The sequence below is a fragment of the Cavia porcellus genome, unplaced genomic scaffold, assembly GCF_034190915.1.
Source record: "Cavia porcellus strain 051 isolate PalLab524CR breed Dunkin Hartley unplaced genomic scaffold, mCavPor4.1 scaffold_17, whole genome shotgun sequence".
Classification (NCBI taxonomy): Eukaryota; Metazoa; Chordata; class Mammalia; order Rodentia; family Caviidae; genus Cavia; species Cavia porcellus.
The window spans coordinates 8,846,718-8,871,742 of NW_026947500.1; positions in this window are offsets into that span (position 1 = coordinate 8,846,718).

Consider the following 25,025-nt stretch of genomic DNA (forward strand, 5'->3'; position numbering starts at 1 on the left):
TTAAGAAAGGTTTATTGGAAATAAGGAGAAGGAAAATATCTTCTGCATTTGCAGGAGGGGTGCCAAGTGAGTTTTGTGGCAGCCCCTCAATCCAGTCACTGATAGGTAAGCAGAGCCCAGAAATTGTTTAACTGTTTAGTGGGCACAGGTATCCCAGTGAAGTTACCTTCACTGAGAAAATGACCCACTGAAATTCAGTCTCCCTAACCCAGTTCTTTCATGTAGTGTTTACAGTAAACTGTGATCTCAGAAATAAAGCTGGTTGTTCTATACAATAATTTTCTCAGAATTCAGGAGTGGCTATATCTGTCTTTAGGAGGTGAAGGACTATATCCTACGTTAGAGAGATATTTCACTGTATTTTAAATTCTTCAAAACCTAGGATCTTAGTCCAGAATGACACCTCTCTTTTAGAAGAAGAGGCTTCATTTCATGTCACACAGAAAGCTCGTTCTTGGTCCAGACTTATTTCTTTTCTTATTTTAATTACCATCAACAGAGCTGCTTACTCAACTAACTCCGCTCCCTTGGCCCTTCCCCTAGCTAGCTGCACACTCATAACAATGTAATGTTTCCACAGCAGAGCTCCACAAAAGCAGCCACCTCACCGCTTTACTGTACTACTGTTCATAGGGGTATGTACTTTCTTTTGTTTTTAATTTTAAAGAGATTAAGACAAAAAAGGACATAACAAAGCAGATCAGAGCAGAACAATGTAAGCAACACAGTATTTCACCACAAGACAACCCGCAATTAACAGTAACTACCATAATGTCTCTGTTCTTGAAACAGTTGAGCATAACTTAATATACAGTAGTATCAAACATAACAAAAGAGTATAAAACCATTAAAGAGAATGAAAGTATTACAGGGCATTCAGAACTAAATAACAGAAAATGAACAATGGCTACTATATTATCTCATTTTCCATAGAAAATTTGTTTTTACTATCACACATAATAAAATCCAATAAGATACAATATGATAGAACCAATGGAAACAGAAGAAAAGCATGGTAGGACTTCAGAGTAATACGATATTAAATCAACACTGGCTATTATCATGTATTGTTTTCTTAAAAATAGCTGTTCATATTATCACAGATAATAAAAACAAACAAACCAGGAAAAAATAATTCCAATTAATGAATGCAAACATTATCAGGCTCCAAAGCAATGTAATGGGGAATCATGATTACCATACACTCTTATGTGATCTTACCATTTCCTACAGTAGGGAGACCATACAGTGTTTATACATGTGAGTTTGATTTATTTCACTTATGAGAATGGTCTTAAGTTGCGTCCACTTATTTACAAATTTCTCAATGTGATTATTCTTTATAGCTGAGTAATACTCCATTGTATAAAAATACCACAACTTTTTTATCCATTCCTCAGTTGATGGACACTTAGGTTGTTTCCAAGATCTGGCTATTACAAATTGTGCTGCTATAAACATGGGTACACATATATCATTGTGGTATGATGTTTTCAGTTCTTCTGAGAATATGCCTAGAAGTGGAATAGCTGGGTCACATGGGAGTTCTAATCCCAGCTTTTTGAGGAATCTCCAGACTGATCTCCACAGTGGTTGCAGCAGTCTACACTCCCACCAACAGTGCAGGAGAGTTCCTTTTTCCCCACAGCCTCTCCAGCATTTGTTGTTGGTAGTTTTCTTGATCCTGGCCATTCTTTCTGGAGTGAGATGGAATCTCAGTGTGGTTTTAATTTGCATTTCTCTAATGACCAATGATGCTGAACATTTTTTCATTTATTTATTTGCCATCTGTATTTCTTCATCTGAGAATTGTGTATTCATCTGAGATGCCCATTTTTGGATTGGGTCTTTGAATTTCGGGGGTCTGATTTTCTTTAGTTCTTTATATGTTTTAGACAGAAGTCCTTTCTATCCCCCTGACCACTTTCATCTTTCCTCTACGTGGACAAGGCAGATCTCATTTAACCTCTGTTTTCCAGGTGCAGCCTCTCTGAGAATAAATTCTTCTCCTAATTTCACTACAACTCATTTCCTATTTGGTCTTTTGGCAAAGGACTGACTCTGGATTTGTCGAGTTCCCTGGAGTCATGCTTTCAACCAATACCTCAATAATATACAAAAGGCCAACTCATTTCTGGAAAAAAGGCAGTTATTGTCTTACAACTTAAGAGAAATGTTTAGAGGTTTACCAGTAAAACGAAGCTTTGGGGTAGAAGATCAAGTGTGAGCTGGGAACATTCTTTGTGCTTCAGAAACTTCTTCACCTGTCAGTTTAGTTTGGTGACAGCTCAAAACTTTATGAAATTTCTATTATTGGAGGTCTTTATTGGGTTTATATAGTTATCCATTCACTTTTTGTTTTTGTTTTGTTTGGTATTTTACGATAGGATCTGATTACGTAGTTTAGTCTGGCTATAGTTCATGTGGCCTGGAATTCACTATGTCGCCCAGGCAGACCTGGGACTCATAACAATCCTCCCGTCTCAGTTCCCTGAGTCCTGTGATTCATGCCACTAGGACAAGCTTCCATTCACTGTCACAGAGGACACAAGAGTGGTAATATTAGTTTCCTAGGATTTTCATAATGAATTCTTAAAGGCTGGTGGCTTAACAAAATAAAAGTTATTCCAGTAATTTAGAACTCTACAACTCAATAATTTAGAACTCTAAAATCAAGATTTTGGCTATTTTGTGTTCCCTCTGAGGGCCCTAGAAAAGAATTGTGAGCTTATGAAGCTGTGAAGCCTTCTGGCAATCTTTGGCTTTTAGTAATATAGGAGAAGTATAGCTCCCCAACCTGTTAGATGTCAGATGTGCCAAGTTCATGTCCCCCAAATCAAAGAATGAGTCCCAAAGAACAGTGGAAAAGTCTATTGAAAGATAGCTCCTGAGACACAGGACAGATCCTAGAAGTGGGTTGCCACTGAGGGCCTTGTTCGTGCGTAATTTATACAACAAAGTCACAATGTGAATACAACATGGACCAAGTTACAATCCACCTATTGAATAACAAAGCCACCTAGCTGACGCTGATCCAAAGGGAAGCAGCCACATATTAAGGGAATGTGACTGAGTCACTAACTTTGGCTTTACGCATGTTAAAACAGTAACATTTTGGGAATGGATGGCTCCAGGTTTCTTGGTCACCCACCCAGATGTCTGATGAATGTCTGGCTTTAATAGACTGGGTGGTACTACTACAGTACAGCCTCAATTCTGCTTCTTCCTTGGGGAAGTCTGCAAGTCTAGCCATTGTGACTTCAGTTTGGGGGCTTGGCTTTTTCACATGCACCTCCAGTCACAATTCTTTTTTTCAAATGGAAAAAGAACAGAAGCTATGATATAAAATTTCAAAACATAATAGGAGATTAACAATTGTTAATATATTCTATATTGTTATCTTCAAAGTAGTTGCTCAGATTACAAGATACAGGTATGAAAAGAATGATCAAACAATGAAAGTAAGAACCATTCTGTTTTATGAATTAATGATTAGTAGTATAATTACCTATTATATACATTTTTTTTCTTTTCCCTCCTTTCCTTCCTCCTTTCTCTCATCCCATCCTTTTGAGAAGTTTCTTCCCCTTTCATTTTCATAATATCTATTGTACATTTTGGGTCCTACTTACTCTTTCATTTTTTAATAATAGGAAGACAGTATGATGTTCAGATATCTTTATTTTTGTTGGTTTTTTTGAGACTCCAGTCCTTCTTTGACTGTATATTACTTTGTATCTAATTTAGCTGCCTATAATAGTAGCAGTATCTCTCCTAAGCATTTGAGTGAATAGCTACCTGTAAACAAATAGTGTGGTGTTTCTAGATCAACATATCTCTTTTAATCAGAAAGAATTCTAGAAACATCCTAAGCAAAATGTCACATAAATATATGTACTTAGCAAGTAAAGCATATATGCAAACATGTTTTTTACTTCCATATATTCCCACTTTTCTTATTTCCGTTCATCCCTCTGTAAAATAACCGTGTTTCTCAAACGTGCACAAAAACCACATTTTAGATTTGATTAATGTGTATATCAAATGGGAAACTTTAACAGCTGACAAAGTAGTGTACTATGTTTATCCTACAGAGCTAGAAAAATATTATATAATTTAAACACGATTATACAAATTTATGTACAGTGTTTCCCTAGCATCAAAGTAATCCTTTTTATTCTGTCTGTCCTTTCTTGTAAGTGCTTGTACATTCATTGCTTTATGCTTGTTACTTCATTAGTTTTCTACGTATTCAAGGTTAAACTTGAACATTAATGAGTTTGTATTATCAACCTAGAGAAAAGTCTTTTGATTGTGCCTTTTAAATTCAAAGAACAAATTCACGGAGTTACTAAAAATTCAAATCACCTTGCATTTTGTAACAAAATTTACATTACAAATACAAGTAAAATTATCACAAATATTTTTCTGCACATCACAATGTGACAATGTCACTTTTTTCCTCCTGTAAAAAAAGATGAGTCACACACAAAAATAGAATTGTTAAAGCACTCCTTTGCAGACTCTCCAGCAAGCTCAGTGCAGGTGCAATTGGTCTCTTGTGTTCTCAGAATAAAAGAATTGGCCAATTAAACTAGGAATGAGCCCATTGAAAGGTCAATTTTTGGCAGGCTTTAAGTTGCAGATATAAAAAATTGGTTCTAACTTACTCGGAAACCATACATGTTCAAAGCAGTAAACAGAAAAAGATACTGATATCACATTGGTCTCATAACTATCAAGAGAGGAGAGAAAACAAGCAGACTTCTCACATGGAGATGTTTGGTATTACCATGACTTTCAGAACAATTTTATCTTCTGTAACATTAATGTGTCTGACCACCTCTTCTGGCTAAGATATAAAATAATATTTCTACAGCAGAAAATATACATTCAAAAAAGTGTGTTGAATTTTGGCATATTAGAGACATAATTAATACTTTTACAGAATAAAATGTAATCCTTCCTTTGAGAGTGACAACAATATTTAAACTTCTTTCTTAGGCATATGTGTGTATGTCCACACATTGTTGTATAAATGCATGTTAGAATATTTGGCTGGGGAGGATACTTGGAGACATTTTGACACTGATCATTTGACTGAACAACAACAACAAAAAAAACAACAACCTTATTTCCTGGGATATTTTAAATGGTACCCTTATTATTAACAATATCAGAATCCAAGAAAATTATAAGAAGCTTGCATTCAATAATAGATTGAAATAATGAACTCATACTTGAAACTTCCAAGATTTAAAGACCAACCAAACATGAAGAAAGAAAGAGATCCAAGAACTACCACAGAAATTAGGAAAACTCCACAGTACCAAATTAGCTTACGTTCAAATCTGAGCAAACATATACAACCTCACAATGAGTCAAGGTAGATCTATTTCAGTGTAACTCGAGGCAAGACTAGTTCAAAATATACAATCATTGCTTAATTTTTAAAACTGTATTATATTAACAGACAAATTGTCATTAATTCCTCTTGCTTTGAACATACATATGCCATCATTCCTGCCACTTTATGAAGTACTTCTGTCAATCCTTTGGTAGCTGGCTTTTTAAGGTGTCATCAAGAATACAGTGAATGCTTTTGCCAAATCTCAGCCAATGGAAAGGCAGGCTCATAAAATTATTGCAATGCCTTCATACATCTTAATCAATGGATCTTGGCATTTCCCTCAAGTCAAAATCACTGCAAAACATAAATGTTTTGAACAAATTCAAGGCAGTGAGGCGGCCATGACAGTACAACTAAAGACACTTTCTGGCATACTTTGAACACTTTTTATAGTAGTTGGTGATATTTTAGCAGGCAGTGTGTATCCTTTTCAACCCTCTTCATAAAGAAAAGATAAAACTTTAATCAGAAATCCTACCTTTAAACCCCAGCCTTCACACTAACTCTATGAACATGTGTCAGTCACATTTTTTCAAGTGCTAATTTACTCATTTATAAAATTAAGGAGTAGGCTGCAATGATTTTAAAAGTTTCATCCATCTGTTACTTTCAGCAAATGATTCTATACTAGCATAAAACAGTAAATGTGTCTGCTTTATTACCATATGATGTTACTGTTTTATTTCTTTTGCAATAAATGAACTACAGTAGCCTTAGAACTCACAGGAGAATTTTGATTTAAAAGAAACTCTGCTTTAAATTGTGCTCAAGTTCATTCTGCAAGTATTGACTCAGTATATATTGAGTCCAAAATTCATTTATTTCAACTAACATTCATTATTAGATATCACTGAAAACCATTTTTATAGGTGACTATGTTATGGTTTATGTCTGGATGACTCCCTAAAGCCTCATGAGGTCATAGGAAGTCTTTCAAAGGTGTCTGAGTCTAGAGTATGTGATTGGTTCATTGTGTAGTGCTATGATTGGCAGTGCCAGTGCTCCACCTACCCTGAGCGGGTAGCATACATACATATAATGGAGGGCAAAAGGCATTCTCCTCCATTTTGCCTTTTGCTTTTGTTGTTTTTTTGCCTGCCACTACATGAAGTGTTGCCCCTCTGCCACACCACCCTGCCTTAGAGCCAGCCTACTACGGACTGAAACCTCCATAAACTGTAAGATAAATAAACTTCTCCTTCCTTCATTTGGGGTGTCAGGTATTTTGCCTCAACAACAAGAGAAAAGTTGACAAGATAGTGTACAAATAGTATTTATATATTCCACTGACTGGGACCACATATCTACTAAAGGCTGTTTATTCCTTCCTCTTGTGCTCAATTGTTTTCTTTTATACTGAGCTGAACCTTAGCTTCCTATAGCTTCTGCTCACTTCTGGTTTTAATCTTCTGGAGCGCTGTGCACAACTTAAGCCTCTCTTCCCTGTGACAACTGAAAAGAAAATTTCAAGGTGCCAGTCATGTCTTCTATAATTTATCTCCAATTCTCTTTACTGCTCAAATCAGGAGCACATATTCCCTTATCACTGTCCTCTGAATATGTTTATATCTCACTTAACATGAGGGGCCAAGCGCAAAGTTAATGAGTTGGAGTTAATGCCAAGAAGTAGTTCTTCATTGCCTTTATTGCCTTTATCAAATTCCAGTAAACTCATTGGTAATTATGTCATATTTTTTACTCATGTCAAGTTTATAGCATCCTAAGTTACAACCTTTTTAAGGATATTCTGCTTAAGCAAAATTTCTTCCTTTTTATATTTATGTATTGTTTAAAAAGGAAGAAAAAAGATGTATTAACTGCAAGTAAAAGGCTTCAACAAGGCAAATGCATTGTTCTGATCCATGTTAAGTGCTGTGCAGAGATAAAAATGAAAATGTTTAATGTCATCTTGAATGTGGGATCTTCTGATTAGGATTCTTCTTTCTTATTTTTTAATTGGAAAACTAAGAATTCTTTAATGTATACTTTCATAAAATACAATTTTTCCCTTTCAACTCTGATGACATGGATTATAAAAGAATAGGCAGAAAGTAGAAACTGAAGGCCAGTTTTAGCTAGCTGCTTTCCTGGAAGATAATGGACATTATATAATAATACATACAAAAGGTTTGGATGCTTCAGTTGCTGGAAGCACAGTATCATTTTTCTCTCTGAAATGCTTAGAAACATGACAGTCTTAGTAACATAAATACATTTTTCCAGAAAATAAACATGTTCAGAAAGCTAGAGTGCCAATTATGAGCTCTTCAATGGACAGTATGTCTCTGGACTTTTGATGTGGTAGAACGTTTACACACAAATGATATGGAAGAGAGAAAACATTACTCTGTCAACAACTTATCACAAAATAAAAAGTAGTGTGCAAAGAATACTAAGCTAGTGATATTCATCAAAGTCTCTAGAAAGATTTTGAGATTAAATTAATGTTTTAAAAATCTTTTTATTTGAGTCTTAAAAATTGGCTACTTTAAAAGAAGGTTGTTTAACTTTTGACTTTGATATATGACAAGCAAATCAACTTTTGTTAAGGCAAAGGAGAAGTATTTAGGGTTCTATATGATAATCACAAGGAAGCAGCCAAAAAGTAGTTTATTTTATATAACTTGAAAACCAAGTATGGTGACAGCCATATAAAAAGGATATTTATTTTTTCCTAACATGTGTACTCAGTGACTTAATTCACATGACACTTGAATAAGAACAGTGATCCTGGCTACAAGTGCTCTCCAAACACATTGTCCTCCACATTGCCCATCTTGGCAAACATACACCTTTAGCTTACATTGAAAACATGAGTTTCCTATAATCTTGATCAGGAGGACAACTGTTACGTCTTACCATTCAGCATTTGAAAAGGTCTTTTCTAAAGATTGTCTTTTCTTCACTGTGCTTCAGAACAAGTGAGGAATGTAAAACATAGTGATAATGTTCTCAAACTACTTGAGGTAACTCTGATCATTTCTCAACCCTAAAGAATCCTGACTGTCACCATCTACTATGAACATTCTCAGAAATGCTCAGTTAGAAAGACCAAGGACAGTATTTTGTGGCATTTTGCATTTCTTTTGTTTTCATTATATTCTTTTTCCAGCAATGCCCATGTAACAGCAAACTTTCCAGGACATTCTCCATGAAAAAGGCAGCTCTCATCTGCTCCAGGGAGCCCTTAATCCTGCAGCTGCAGACATCCTAACCTCCAAGACACCAAACTCTCTGGGTACTGCTCTCAGTCATCTGAAATTTACATGTCAATTACTCTAGGACATTTCATTTAGTTACTAGTGTCACAATAAACAACATTAATTCACTGTACACATAATGGTTCTGATTGCCACTGAATTACCAAATCAAAATTCAGGGCACACTGCCATACTCATCCTACTAGGATCAGTAGCCTTGTTCTTTCATTTTGTGTCTTTTTGAAAGAGATTTTGTTTGGAAATGATTCTTTATGTGTTCAAAAGTATACTTTTTATATTCACTAAGTAGAACACAGGATCTCAAGACTGTTAGAGATCCTTTGCTAATTAAGAAGATGACAATACTTCTATATCAAAATCATTTGGGCTCAATATGTACCACAGTACAGGTAATGTTTTAAGTAGATGGTGCTTGTTTATAGAGGCAAGAGTTCGTAAGTCATGGTGAGTATATGTAACAGACAATTGCTACCAATGCTTCTTGTTCATTCATAGGGGAACAGTAGTGTTAATAAATATTGTGATAAATGCAAAAGTTCAAGTTGCTTATGGTTAAGAACAGAAAAGCTGGAGCCCAAATGCATGAATCTTAGTCCCATTTGCACTATCTTACTAGATATATGACTTTGGGCAAGTTATTTAACCTTGCTGTGCCGAGGCCCTGGGTTCATTCCCTGACATAGGAAAGAGAAGTTATTTAACACATTTATGAAGAAATCATAAAATTGATGGAAAGTAATATTGAAGTGTAATGTCAAATTGGCTGCAATATTTTCTAGGTTAACTTTCCGCAGAGGTATAAAAACACATCACCATTAGAGTTAATAATATCTCCACGTTATCAAATTACATGAACTTATAAACTTCTGTAGGGCAACCTCTAATTTCAAAAAGGTCATAAGCAAGGCGTGCATTTATTAGTTTTTTATTATTAACCAAATAATTATATCCTCAGTGTAGCTCATATGATCTTACTGAAAAATTATCTGAGATGAAAGTTTTTAAAAATCAAGAAGTAGCCATTTTAACTTATCTTCAACTTTCAGAAAAATAATCTTTTAGTAGTTCTGTCTTGAACTCTCTTAAGTTCAAGTTTTAAAGCACTTAGAAAAGTGCTTGGTACAGTGTTAAATCAAATATCCACCAGTTGGGTAGTAGTAAAAAAGATATGGCTTATGGAATCTATGCTACTATAAAAGGCTGACATCATTTGCCTACAATAAATTTGTTTTGCAGTGTTACATGAATGATAGGTTGTGCATGTCATTCCATAAGAAGGTATTTGATTCAGAAGTAACAACTTTATGTTCTAAGAATTTTATTTTATAACACCTTAGGGCTATGCTTAACTTCTCATTTAAACTACTACATGTATACGTAATTTAATTCTTAAAAGGTAGACAAAATTTCCACATTTTTCTTGTGTTTAATCTTTCTTAATGGAGTTTCAGAAGGAAAAAAATCAAACGGTTGTAGAGAAAAATAAAGAAAACTTTCAAACCAACATAAATGTTTTAATTTGACAAAAATATGTGATTGTCAAAACCATAAAAACCATTACTTTTTAAATTTCCAAAATATCTGGACCTTATTATATAGGCATTTTTGTGTGTGTGTGTTTTCTACACACTGTGTAAACTTAGGGGGAAAGAAATTGCAATGTCATATTAATTTCATAATCCATTAAAGTAATATATAGAGAGGCTTTGCTGCTACTCAGGTTTCAAAACCTTTTTATTTTAACCCTGGTGTTGAAGAGGATATTTGTTTAATATTAGCCAAGGATTATGCCACAACCACTTAATCAAAGTCTTGTTTAGTGTCAGTATCTGTTCAATTTTGTATGTCCCAGCTTGATGGAAACTAAGTACCTCACAACATTCCATAAATATTTATACCATAATTCATTATTGATGTCCTGCAAACATTTTAATATAGCTTTCTAATGTCTAGACCATGACACTTCTGGGTGGGGCCAAACCATTATTTAAATTTTGTTTCTTTAAAATGTGCTTTGTACATATAAAAAACAAAAATGCCATTGCTAGCAACTAATTGAGCCAATCAGTACCATCACAAAATAAAAACAAAATAAGTGACTAAAGGCATGAAAAATGGTTACAGGAACATTCTAAAATGGAAATTGGATTTTTCTGTTCTGTTAAAATCTGGTACTTATTGACATGCAACTTCTAATACTCAGATGAGAACCAGTGACTCTCAAACTTCATTATAATCTAGGAAGCACCCCTAAACTCCTACTTCACAGATAAAGGAGAGAAGCACTTCAAAGAGGTCAAAAGACTAAAGCAAGGCACACAGCTGGCTGTGATTCAGATTGAAAAATTGGGCTTCTGGTGCTCATACTAGACAATTGAGGGACCTGTCACAAGGATGTCCTCCTTTTGTTGGCATCCCCTGGCTTCCACACACGCTGAAAGCCTCACCTAAAATAAGTTTATCCCAACTACCATCAAAAATAAAGGCACCCCAATACGTACCTAGTGTTAATGGGTTTTTTTTAAGATTTACCACATCTGCTTTTGGTTTTCAGGGTGTCAATTCATTGAACCAGGATTACCATATTTGAAAAGCAGTGTAAACAGCGCTAAATCATAAGACATCAATGAATGGATAGAGTTGAGGTCAAGGCAAGAAGCAGCGTACCAAAGAATGAGCAAACATCCATATGAGAATCAGACCTGGAGGTGTTCCGGTCCTTAACCTGCTCTCAAAACTTTTGACTCTCAATAAATTAGCCTTTCTAAGAATCAGTATTAAGTGAGATAATGCAATAAAAGTGTCTACTACAAACATAGTACAGAGTAATTTTCTAGTAAATTACATGATGACAAATCCTTGTACAAAAACTTCTTCTAATATTATCATTTATAACAAGAAATGTTTCAAGAATAAAAAAATTTTTGCATTATTATCATTACTAAAGTCCAGCTTACTGCATTAGGAAAATAGGTGTAGTAAAATTTGACCAATAATGGTGAAAGATTGTAACATGTATGTAGTCTATTATAAAGCACAACGTCAACTGCCTTACTCAAAAGTTCTATGATTTTAGTTCACAGTTTGTCATTATCGCTACTGTCATTGCCACACTTAAAATTAACAGGTATAGAAGGGGTAAGGTGCTAGCAGGTTCAAATTCTAAAACTCTGTAAATGTGTCCACATTCTTTCTTCCCACTAAATCAGTCCTATGTTCTCATTTTGCTAACTTTTGAGGAGAGTGGATATGAAATTGTACATGACAACAGATAAGTACAATGAAATCATCATCAGATAGCCTTTTTACTTTTTATTTTCATATTATTTTTTAATTTTAATTTTATCTTTTTGACACAGAGTTTCACTATACAGTTCAGGTTGGCCTCACATTTATTTTGTAGCACAAGCTGGCCTCAAACTAGCAGAGATTCTCCTGCCTTGGCTTCTCGAGTGCTAGATTCCAGTCATGTGTCACCATGCCCGGCACTCAGTCTTTTTTAAAGCGCCCACCTATAACAAAACAGTTGAATGTGAAACCTAAAAGTATTAATAATGTATTAATCTGCTTCCCTGTTAATCTCAGTACTATATTTTCAATTATTTTTTAAGATGCCAGAATGAAGTCGCAGACATCGGCTTGAAGAACATCATTCTCTATTCATAATAGCATAAATAAGAGTAATAAGAGTTGAAAAGAAATCAGAGTGATTCCCTTTAGACAGTTGCCAAGATGCAATGCAGAAATACGATTCTGCAGAACCATTAGTACGTTCTACGCCATTCATCTTCCCTTAGTTGATAGCTATCCAGTCAGGTTTTCTCGCACCATTGAAAGCTTTAATGTGACTTCTTTACAGATTCTTAATCTGCAGCAATCATTTGCTAACAACTCTGAATTTTCACAAACCTTGTTTTTGCATTCCCTTAGTACATAACCAGTGTCACATATTTTAAAAGGCCATAAAACTAGCTAATTTTTTTTGTTTCTTTTGGAGAAACGTGGCCCTGAAATTCTCCATTCTGTCTTAGTTTCCATTTTGCATTAATGGTATTTTAGAAATTTGATGCCCTGGATTGACAGATGAAACTGAGGCTCATAGAAGTGAATTTAAACCAAACATACTGTTCCCTGGTGGAATCAGAACTGTGACATGGGTTTGGTGATTTTGAGCAATAGGGTTTTTGCAACCATATTTCTTCAAATTAAAGGAACAAGAACTTAGAGACTTTCACAAATGATGCTATGAATGCTATACAGTGCTCCCAAGCTTTCGTCTTGGCTACAATTGAAGTATCTTGCATAATCATTCCATTTTTGATAAGCTTTGTCTTTTGTTTACACGTATAAATAACAAAACATTTTAAAAGAGACATTTGAACCAAAGTATAAAGAAAAACAAGAATAAAAGAAAATATGTGCACATTTGTTTCTTGCCCAATGATAAGTGAAGGTTTTGTCAGAGCAAAACAAAACAATAAAGTTATATTTGTAAAGAAAGTGTAGACAGTTTTTGAAGAACACATTTTTCAGATAACATGGAAAGAAGATAGATAACTGACTAGAAATACAATGTAATAAGTCAAAATAAAATGAAGGAACTGTGATTATAGGTAAACATATTCAATTTCTCAATATTGTGTATCACTACTATAATTTATGATAAATAAATTCAAAATTCTTTCATGTATTTTAAAAATCTTTTTGGTGAAGGAAGAACTACAAAGAGGGTTTATCTCAACCCTTATCCAAGGTTTGAGAAAGAATGAGATAAATAAATAAATCCAAACATTCACAATAATTGACAAAAATAACCTAAATAGATTTTTACAGAAAAAAATGCCTTGCCAGGAAATAAGAAACATTATGGGGTGATTACTGGTGGGTCAAGAACAAAAGATGTTTAAAATTTCAAATACAGAGTGTAAGCACTGTAAGGAAAGATTAAAAGTATAAAGTAAGGAAATTTCCAATATTAATGAAAGCTCACCATTATGAAATTTTCGATGATTTGAACTGTACCAATACAGGGCACAATTTATCACATTTACAGAACAATTGATGACAAAAAAGGTAAATAATTATTTGCATTTTTTGATAGTTTTTAAAGTTACTTTGATGCAATTCCAAAAGCAAAACTACCTTGAAGAAAGAAACAGGAAACAAATTTGGTCTCAACCACTGAGAAATACCTAAATCTGAGAAAAGTGACTTACCAGAGACTCCTCACTAAAAGTATCTTTGTAATGCCAAGAAAGAGCACCAAAAATAGCTGGCACACTGTCATTCAGCATCTCCAGGAAACTCACGTCACTCATCTCCTTTCCCCAAGTAATTCCCACTCATTTTGATCTGTCCAAATGTCACACTTTCTCAAGCCTTAAATCCAATTCTTTGATCACCCACATCCGTGAACACAGACACATACAAATCCTTCCTCTGCACTCCCACATTGTGTTTTTTATTCTTCTGCATATTGAACTTGTTCTATCAATAAAATGTTCATAAGCCTGACATGGCACAGTGGAGTCACTGTATTAGGTTTAAATAATACCTTGCACATCTTTATATTTCTCTAGTGTTTTATACACGATAATTGCTTAGTCTATGATAGAAGAGGAAAGAAAGATAGTGGAGTCCAGAATTCTCAGCTGAAATCTGAATATTTCAAGTTACAAAAGACTTTGGATCTAAATACAAAAATTTAATGCTGGTTTTGTTAGTCAATTTAGCCCATGGTGAAAATAAATTAAGTAATATCTATGAATTGCTTATTAAACTATAAAGATGTATTTTACATTAGAAACAGAGTCCTAATGCTATGGAGAAAAGAATTTAAGCCAGAGACAAATATTTATTTCTGCTTTGGCTTCTGGTATTTACTAGCTGGATCCTCACAAAATTCCTTCATCTATAAAATTGAGATGATACATATTTGGAAAAATAGGATGCCATGATGATAAGCATCTCACAGAATCTGGAAAACCATCAATAAATAGTAAATTTATCATATCACTCAAATATAAAATATTATCATAATTTTTGTACTCTATATGCAGATATTTCAAACAGAAACTTGCAGAAAACTGATAATACAATTAAAAAAACAGCACTAGAATTTTGTTGATAATAGGATTGTATGTCATATTTTTCTGTTTGATACTTCAATACTAGAATTATATAGGCAATTTAATTAATTCTCAGAACTTGGCCAGCAGTTGAAAAAAAGAAATTAATTCTCATTTTGTTTTACTTTAATCTACTCAAATGTACCCAAACCTCTATATATCAGAAATATCTAAATAAATATGACTAGCATGCAAAGAAAGACCTGTAAAATTTTATGAAATGCTGAATCTTAAGTGGCATATCAGATTTATTGTACGATTTACACACCCACAAATCATTAGAAATGATCAGAGCTCAGAGAGTTCATACGACTTCTGAGGCAAATAATAGATGAAAGGTCTATCTTTAAAGGCTCAATTATTCTGAATTTGATGACAAGATGAGATCCTCTTATTACAGTGAGGATCATATAAGAAAGTACATAATATTATTTGGGACATTGTAGATATTAAATAAGAGTTGCATTAGAATCATGAAAAGTTAAATCCTCTATCTTGTAATTATTATTATTATTATAGTTACTATTATCATTTTTGCTACTATCTTTATTATATAGTATGTGTGAACATGAATTTCCTTTTAAAACTTTAGCAGTGAATTTTTTCTTTCCATTTGCTATTTAACCGAGTCTCTTAAACTCTCTATTAGCCTCATTATCTCCAACCAACAGTCTGGAAATCAAAGTAACTGTTTATAAGAATGCTAAAAACATTGATCCAAGTGAAAGTTGTTCTAAAAACCCCCCAAAAATGTATAGGACCCATTTTGTCAAAATTGTGGCATTACTTGGAATATTGGTTCGAGTCCATCATTTTTGAGATGGTAAAAGAAAAAAAGATGCATGTTAAATAAGGACAGCGAGGATGAAAATGTGCTGGTAATGCCTGGGAATTCTATATTAATTCAAAAACCTTGATGTGATTAAAAGATACATTTTTGAATTTTATAAAAATGTGAATGCACAGCATTAAATGTATGGAATGCATAAGGTACTCTGTACCATCTTTGTTCAAGTAAAATCTTAATGAATAAAAGAAATTTTTGAAGACTTCTCAATACTTTACAAATAGGTAACTACTATAAGGATTGTATTAATTTTGGGCTAAGGCATTGACAGTCACATTTTTTTTCCTTTTTTCTCCTGAGTGGTCCTATTTACAAAGTCAATAAAATTTGATCACTTTGTCATTGTTCTAAATCCTACAAAATACATACATCACTCATATAAAAATTAATCATTACAATAATTTTCACAGCTGAGATTTAACTTACTAATTTTTTGAATCATACAGTATTATTTTGTTGTATATTATCAATTTTAGTAATTTGCTTTCTTCCACTTAGATTCTCCTTAAAGTTATTCTTTGGAGATGCATTATTTTTGTATGTAAAAACAGAAATCATAGCTAACAGCTCACTCATTCACAATGTCACCATTAAAAAATTGTATAGTATGAGATTTATCACCCATCTGTCCCAAATGAGCATTTAAAGCATAAGTAATAAATCATTCAAAGAACTTTTAACACTGTATGCCATGCAGATGTTCGATAAGAAGGGAGAGAATGCTGGAATTGCTTCAAATTTGAAAGAATGTTATACATAACTTACACTACATACACTCCAAACATTTCTATTTATTAAAAACAACAGGGACTTAGATAAGTTGTCTAATGTTTAAAGATGTATGAAGACAATCGTTTTTTATAACTCTTCTTACTATTAATAATATTTACTATGACATGAGTCTGAAATGTCCTCAAAAAGCTCATGTCCCCAAGATCTTGGCTTCCAACACAGCAGTGTTGGGAGATCTGGTCTTTGGGAAGGCAATGTGATCGTGCTTCTTGCACCACTGGCTTCCTGCCATGGTGTCCTGCCTCACCGTGGGCCACAGCTTGAAACCAGACTAGAGGAAACCCTTTAAGTTGATTGCCTCAGGAATTTTGTCACAGCTACAGAATGCTAACACAATATTGATAAATAAAACTTTGTGATAATTTAGTGTTTTAATCTCAAATACTGAAAGAAAGGAGGGGAAAAATGACCTTAACCACTGCTATATAATCTTCCTCAATTCTGTATTCTAATGACCATGATTACTCCTATATTAAAAGATCCAGATGAGACTTTATCTTTCCAAAAATCAGTTGTTGGGGCAAATTCGTATCTTCGTATGTCAGATAATGTCTCAGGATCTAGCAAGATCTATCAAGTATTTTCATAAAATCTTAAATTTCACATCTAAATTGTACTACTGCAAGCAGTCACTCTGCTTGAGTTAGTGATATAAATATATATATGGAATGCTTCTATGTTTTAATTGTAAAATTCATGGAAGAAAGACACTGGAAGGGAAACGGTTACATCATTGTTTGTCCTTATAGCTCTTCTTCAATCAGCTCTGAAATTCTGTCAACCCACACCTGAAATTGCCCTCAAATTCTTCCCCTCATTTACTTTCTAATCATCTCTGATCTGAGTTATTATAAAAATGTTTTAAAAACCTGAAAATTTTACTATGTCTATTCCCTTCCTCTTTCAAGAGGCTTTGCAGACTACGCCAGGGGTTATCAGGCAGTAGCCTTGGTCTGTGCTTGGTTGAATTGGGGAGAATGGGGTGCCAGTGGACCTGCTTCAATTACTGATAGGCAGTCGGGTTTAGATAGCCACTCTGCAATACACTGGAAAGAAAACCAAAAGAAAATAGCTGGCCATTTTCGTAGTAACTCATTCTAAGAAATGTTTCTTTAAGTATTTTTATTATTAGGTCTGATTGTTTCCCATCAAAAACAAAAGCTGTATTTTCAGAATGATATCCCTGAAACAGATGCATGTAAATAATGCAAACCAAAGGAAACACCAGCCAACTCCTGTGTTGTAATATAACCTGGGAAGACCTATTTTTGTTTTTAGGCCACAGATCTTTTGTCAGTTCCAGAAATCCACATACCTCTGCTAACTCGAGGATTGCTGGAACATTTTATAAGTGATCCCAATTTAATGTGGACAAAGATAAACTTACAAAATTCCCCTTCAAATAGTCTCCAAAGATTGGCTCGCCTATCTTTCAGTGTAAGTCTCCTCTAGCCTCTCACTTGAATTATTTTTGGTAATTTCATCGCTCATAGACCTGTCTTGAAAGTCCTCTCAGATTCCCATAAACTATCTAGATTCAAACCCCTTTTTTCCATCGCTGCTGCCACAATCTCAGGACAAGACACCATCATTTCTAAACTAAACTCTTTCAACAGCCTCATTACTGAAACTCTGCTTCTATTTTTGCCCTTCTAATCCACTCTCCACAGTGCAGTGGAATAAAGTTTTTAAAGAATAAATTGGATCATATATCTCACTTGCTCAAACTCATTGTCTCTGAACTGAGAATGAAATAAAGGTTCTTAAACCAGCCTCCAATATCTGCTTCTTTTAGTTACTATTTTCCTCTCCAGTGTTGGGCCATGCCTAAGGTTTCAAAACAGGAGGCCCAAGACATATTACTAAACTATTATCCACTGTTCATCTAAATTCAAATTTAACTTAATTTTGCATATTTTGCCTAACAGCTCTGGTTGTGACACTCTGATTTGCTCCTAACAGGCCAGCCATAGCAACCATTCTAGCTTCCTTCTGAGGCATAACTTTGCCTGTTTTGATGCCTGCTTTTCCTGTTAGCAAAAATACTTTTCCACCTAAATTATAACAAACTAGTTACAATTCTTCCCAGTTTTATTTTAAGAATTCTCTAATATGCCAATCTGAGTGAGGATATGTCATTAAACCTTTATAATAACAACTTACTTTTTTCTCCTGTTATAGTTTTTCACATTTATTTACATTGGTCTATGTATTTAGTTCACTGCTATATTCTCAAAGTTAGTAGAAACCAAGGACACAATAGAACTCATATATTCATGAAAGATGGAAGGAAGGAAAGAAGGAAGGGAAAGGAGGAAGAAAGAAAAGATGGAAGAGGGGAAGAAAGGAGACAGAAAAGGAGGAAAAGGGGGAGGAACAAAGGTTAAAAAAGGGAGGGGAGGGAAGAGGTGGTCTGCTCTTTATTACAAGCCCTTATTCCAAGTTTTCTGCCTATGTGACCATTTGTTGTATAGTTTAAATTCTTACGCATTTAACTTCTTTGGACAAATGCCTTTGACATTAAACCATACAATACATTACGTTGGTCAGTCTTACAGATCTGTTAATTGTGAATTAAGATAATGGCCCACTGACTTATGAATTTAGGTTTTTCCCTTCAGTTCCATTGATCATTTCTTTGTAAGGTTTTACCTGGTTCCAAGTCACTTCTACTTCCTTCTCATCACCATACCAGGGACTGTATCCTTAGAGTCTGTTTCTTCCATGTATCTGATTCTCTGTAATCTTAATTCAGCACCAAAAAAAAATTTAATAAGTTACAACATCAGACATGAAGATCACCTTCTCTTTATTATTCACTTTAATTGTTAGTTTATGTTAATTTGATAAATATCCTTTAGTCCCACTCCAGAAAACTGTGTTAGGCAAAAGAGCACAATTAAAAAAACCGATGTGTTTACATTCAAAATCTCGTAGGTCTATTCTGGTCATAGCAAGTTCCATAACTTGGAAAAAATTCTGGAATCCTTTGAGTATCAATGTTCTTATGTGAGTAGTCATACCTACTTCATGGAATTATGATCTCAATTGCATCTCATGGTCCTCCCCTGCTTAAACCTAGATTTCTAAAATCCCAAATCCAATCCCAACCTTGCAAGCGAGGGGCAATAATTAAGGTGGTAAATTAATACTTTTGCACGTGAATCCTGGCCTTAATTCATTTTCTGTAGTTAAGTCTGTATGTTCCATAGTAAAAAGCATGATTAGAAAAGCAGCTATTGTGTCATAGTGACCTCAGCCACCAGTCTCCCCAGGTCACTCCCAGATCTTTGTTTATCTAAGAGAGGAAGCTGACCCAACCATTTCCTTGGTCGTAGGAGTACAGAGTACACACACTGGCTGATGAAAAGAGGGTCACCCCAAGCTCCACAGCCCCCTTTTGGGAGGATGGGACTGTGGACTCTAATGTTACCAGTTAGCAACAACAAAGTAGGCTTCGTAAGCACTGTGAAAAATAAATCAGGATTCTGGGAGCACTGTGGTATTATTTCTTTCTTTACTTTTTGCTCATTTTATATAAAGATGCAGAAATAAGTGGTCCTCCTAAACGTTAAGGCTTTCTTTTTAAAAGAATTAAGGGTGTTTGAAAACAAATCTTGTGCTGACTCCACTAGTAGAAATGCAGAGATTGCTGCAGCCAAAGAAAAATCTTCCCAAATTTACAGCCTTTGGTTAATTCTCTCAGAAAGGCTTTATAGTGGATGCATCCCTGGAGACCTCCCTGGGTTATTTTTCCTTTACCTTACATTTGTGTAATTTAAGCAAATGAAACAAGCAGTATATTTGAATAAATAGATTTTAAAAAGAAAAAGGAAACGTTGGTTATGATGAATTCTGCATGGAGGAAATGGCAAAAGGCAAAAAGCTTCACTTGGCTACAAGTAGCATCTTTCAAACCAGTAAGTCAGGGTCTTAATTCTTCAATAGCTCAAGGGACTTTGGGTCAATGAATTTAACAGACTGGAAAGCGAGTCCAGGCTTCAGTACAGTATGTAAATGAAAGTTCAGCAAGCCGACTTCTCAATCCTGGCACTGAGCTAATAGAGGGGAAATGGCATGTGTAGGGAGGCTTGTCACAGGGTAAGGGTTTCATTTTTTTCTGTTTTTGTATTTTTCTATTTAACTTATGTGAAAATAACTAGAGGGTGCTGTTTTTTACAGGTATACTAAGCTGGTGGGATTCTAAACAAAAAAGTCTTTGTGTACTAAAATGGTTGCTAGGCCCTGAGTTAAGCATTTTCACATTGCAGATAGAGAAAATTGGGGGAGAAATATGTAAATTTATAAACACAAGCGAACACTAACTATAGTGAAGCTTATAATGTGGACAACATCACTCTGCAGATTTCTGTAGTTTATGATAAGAACTGAGATCTCTCAGAACAGCCCTAGAAATACCTGTTGATGAAGCAGTTGAGTTAGTTCTCCAGACCACCATCTTCACAGTCTCAATACTGTGTCTCGAAATGTGGAAATTAGAGAAGATATCCAGTGAGCCGGAGCTAGAAGGTTTTAAAGCTGGTCTTGCAAGCAGAGAATGGTTCAAATTGGGACTTGGAGGTATTGCAAGCCCAGGACTTGGCACAAGCTTTCCGGCTCAAATTATGTAGTTTTTAAAAGTTGTATCACAACCTTATCTTTTAAGAGAAAGTGTTTCCTAAAGCAAGTTCCTAAGTTATTTTTCCCAAGCAGCAGCATTATTTTGCACAGAAACTAGAAATTGTGTTTGGTCACAGAAATGTTAGCATACAGATACAAAATTATGTTGTGGCAGTTTCTTTCCCAGAAAATGTATATGTCTCATTTCTATATAATGCCTCTAGTGGAAATATGAACTATTTTTACCCTGAATATCCCTGACTGTTAGACTACTCTGATGAAACATCTTTGATACACTTAAGGGATATCTTATCTCTTATTCACAATTTTTCTTGAGGTATCACTAAGTTACTTAAGGGCTCTTAGTCCTTAAGACTGAAGTCACTGAAAATGAAACATAGCCCTTTATGTTTACCATATTCTTTCTTTATGAATCACCGAAGTGATTATCTACCTAATCTACCAAACACAGTTTGCCAAAAAAGTAAAACTGGTTTATTTATATAGGGAATTATTCTATTATATGAAGACAGATTATTAATTATATGAAGGACAGCTTTATGCTGTAGAATCTGCCCTTACCCAGTTTAACAGATTAATTTGGCATTTCTCATATATATATATAATATATATAATATATATTATATTATATTATATATAATACATATGAGATATATATATATATTCTCATATATATAATATATATATTAGGTGTTGTAGGCCACTTTAACATGTGAGAGGCCAATGCCCCTCCCACATGTTCTAACTGTATCAGGTTTTTGTTTTTTTTTTTTTTTTTTTTCTTTTCTTTCTTTCCACAAACCTTAGTCTCTGAGGAAACACAGTCTTTGCCTAGTTTCAGTGGAAGAATATCTATCAGACTTCACTGGGCCCATAAGACCCTGCTTGGTGTATTGGCAGTTCCTTGGAATTCAAGCATATTGGAGCATTGTTGATGAGGGGTTTGGGACACTGTCAAATACCTATTTCCTTGAGAAGCTGAAGATAATTCTGGAAAGGATTTTTCAGATTTTTTGTTTGTTTTATTTTTGGAGATAAGATCTCACTTGGCTGGTCTTGAACTCACTATGTAGCCCAAGCTGGCCCTGAACTCACTGTCTAGCCCAGGCTGGCCTTGAACTCACAGCAGTCCTCATGCCTAAGCCTCCAAGTGCTGAAGTCAAGGCATGCATGGTTACACTGGGTTTAGGAAGGATACTTCTTTAAAATAAAAATAAATGTTAACTAAAAAGTATGGCTCAGTAACAAGCCTATAGTCATAAAAAACAGAGAGAGACACACAGAGAGAGAAACAAGAGAAAACCATGATCACACTTAGATTTGCCCCATCTATGATCACCATAGACATATCTGAAATCTAGAGAACAAATGCTGAACCAACTTTTTAACTCACGAATAATTTAAACTACCATGAGATGAAGACAAACATAGAAAAAAAAACATAAAAGTATTTTGCACATCTGCGCTGCAACCTACAGTGCTACTGACAACCAACCACAATCTTGGTGGTGCCAGCAGAGGACCCAGAACCCATCAGTGGCATCAGCACTCATGTGGGCCATCCAGAGGGGATGCAGGAGCAACTCATTAGCAACCACCACCAATAAGATCTGTGAGAGTAGAGGACTGCATTGCATAATAATCTAGAAACTTGGCTCTCAGACAAGCAGAAAAAGCTTACTGGGCTAGACGTTGGCAGCCCTGGAGCTTTCAGGAGAGCAAGCTGGACTGACATCCAGAACAGTGGTATTGATTAGCTTTCCCCGGGCTCCTGGCTTGAGGAAATATATAAGTTACAATGTGATTTCTTGGGTATTGCTCTAGGTTGAATCCTAAAATTTAATCAGTGTAATAAACTTTGCAACTCCTCTAGTCAGGCAATTCCTTTGTCCTATTTGTTTTCTATTTCCATTCCATTTATGTCTATTGATTCACAGATATTTATAAAATCAGTTATTATGTTCTGTGTACTAAGATACTCCTTCCCCGATGCAAATGAGCTGAAAAGGACATGCAAATATAGTACATACTGATTACTGGGACTATTCATTCCTTAAACATTTTTAACAAGTATTTTATACCCTATTGTCTTGGTTACTTTTCTGTCATTGCTGAGACAAAATATCTGACACTCGATATTAAGGAAGCAAAGGTTTATTTAGCTCACAGTTTGTGGAGATTTGGTCCATAATCAGCTGGCTCCAGGCAGGGCGGCACATAGTAGAGTGGCAATAGCTCATGGCGCACAAGACAGCAAAAGCAACAAGAGCAAAGTGGAAAGATTCTGTGCCTTACCTTGTATGCAGGCCATACCCCCTTGACTGTATGCAGGCCACACCCCCTTGACTGTAGCACTCACATTCACAATCCCAGCTTTGGACCATGAATCTATCACGAATTCTGGAAGCCTGCCTCCATGACACAAGAGGCTTTGGACGGAAAAATACCTATTTTTCTTATAATGACTACTTACTTTGACGTATATTTGATGTATGACTATTCTACATCCAAACTCCTGTTTATACAGATAAAACTGCAAATGCCATTATTAGATGAGAAATAATTACCTTTACTTTTTGCTTCAGTAAATTTCCTTAACTCAATTTGTCTGAGCAAAATTTATCAGAGAATTCTCTATTCCTCCAAAACAACTATTATTTATCTGGGAAAAGAAATTATTTATTATACAAAAGTATATTTGCTAAGACTTGGCTCAAGTCATACATCTCACTGCCTACCAATCAAAATACTAATCTCACAAACTTTGTCCAATCCCAATCTGTTCTCATTGAAAACTTTCTCAGCATAGGTCTGAAAGCTATACAATTGTCATTCTTTAATAGACCTCTTCTAAGAAACTATAACCTTCCTTACAGTAGTGGGATCAATAAAACTAACTTTGTTTGATTGGTACGTTTTCATAATCATTTGTAGAATGAGTGGCAGATAATCTTGGCTATGTCAGTGGATCCAGTTGAGATGTCATTACTACCTCCCCACCCAGCACTAATAAAGCTGAATATCTTTGTGTCAGAAAAAGCACAATCCTAGCCAGCTGTAGTGTGGTATACCTGCAATCCCAGCACTTGGGAGACTGAGGCAGGAGGGGAAAGGGCAGAAAGAGAAGGGGGAAGGAAAGAAGAGAAAGGAAGAAAAGAATAAAGAAAACAGAAGAAAATAAGGAAAGGAAGGAGCAAGAAGGAAGGAATGAAGGAAGAAAGGAAGAAAGGAGAAAGGATACTCCTCTCAAGTTGCTTATCTTCAGGATGAAGATGTTGAAAGTTGAATCAGGGCTGTTAAATCTATTCCTACAGCCCAAACTCAGACTTTCTTTTAGTAATGAGGAACTCTTTAGAAATCCTTACTTTCTTACTCTTGAAAATATGTTTCTTTGAAATCTACCTAGTTAGATAATGCTGCCTTAACTCTATGTATTGTCATTGTCTTTTGTGGTAAGTTTATACCAAGATGTTTATAAGGAAGAGATCAGATGGTAAATCCATTTGGAGAAGATGCCCAGGGTTCACAAGGACAAAAGGACTCCTGGCAGTGGTGTCATTACAGAGTAAACATTGCTCTGAGTAACATCAAAGTATCTTAAGAATTTTCTTCAATCATGATTTTTCCTAGTTATAACATTGTAGTTTCAAGGGAGATCTCTTTTCAACAAAGGCCACCTACATTGAAATGCCCATTTGTTAATCTCAAACTGCCCCCCCCCAGTATGCCACTTAGGTTGGTGGCCCTGTATACAATATACAATAGCAACTTACTTTATTAATAAGTGAATTCATTAAGAAATAAGCAAGTTACACATTCATCTCAATGTAAACTGATTCCTCCTCTAGGTGAAATATTTATATCTTAGATGATTTTGCTCTATAAATGAAATTCCAGTGTCTATTTTTCTAAATGGATAACTAAAAATTATAGTTGATATCATGGAACATTTTTAATATCAACAAATGTGTTGTTATGAGAGGCAC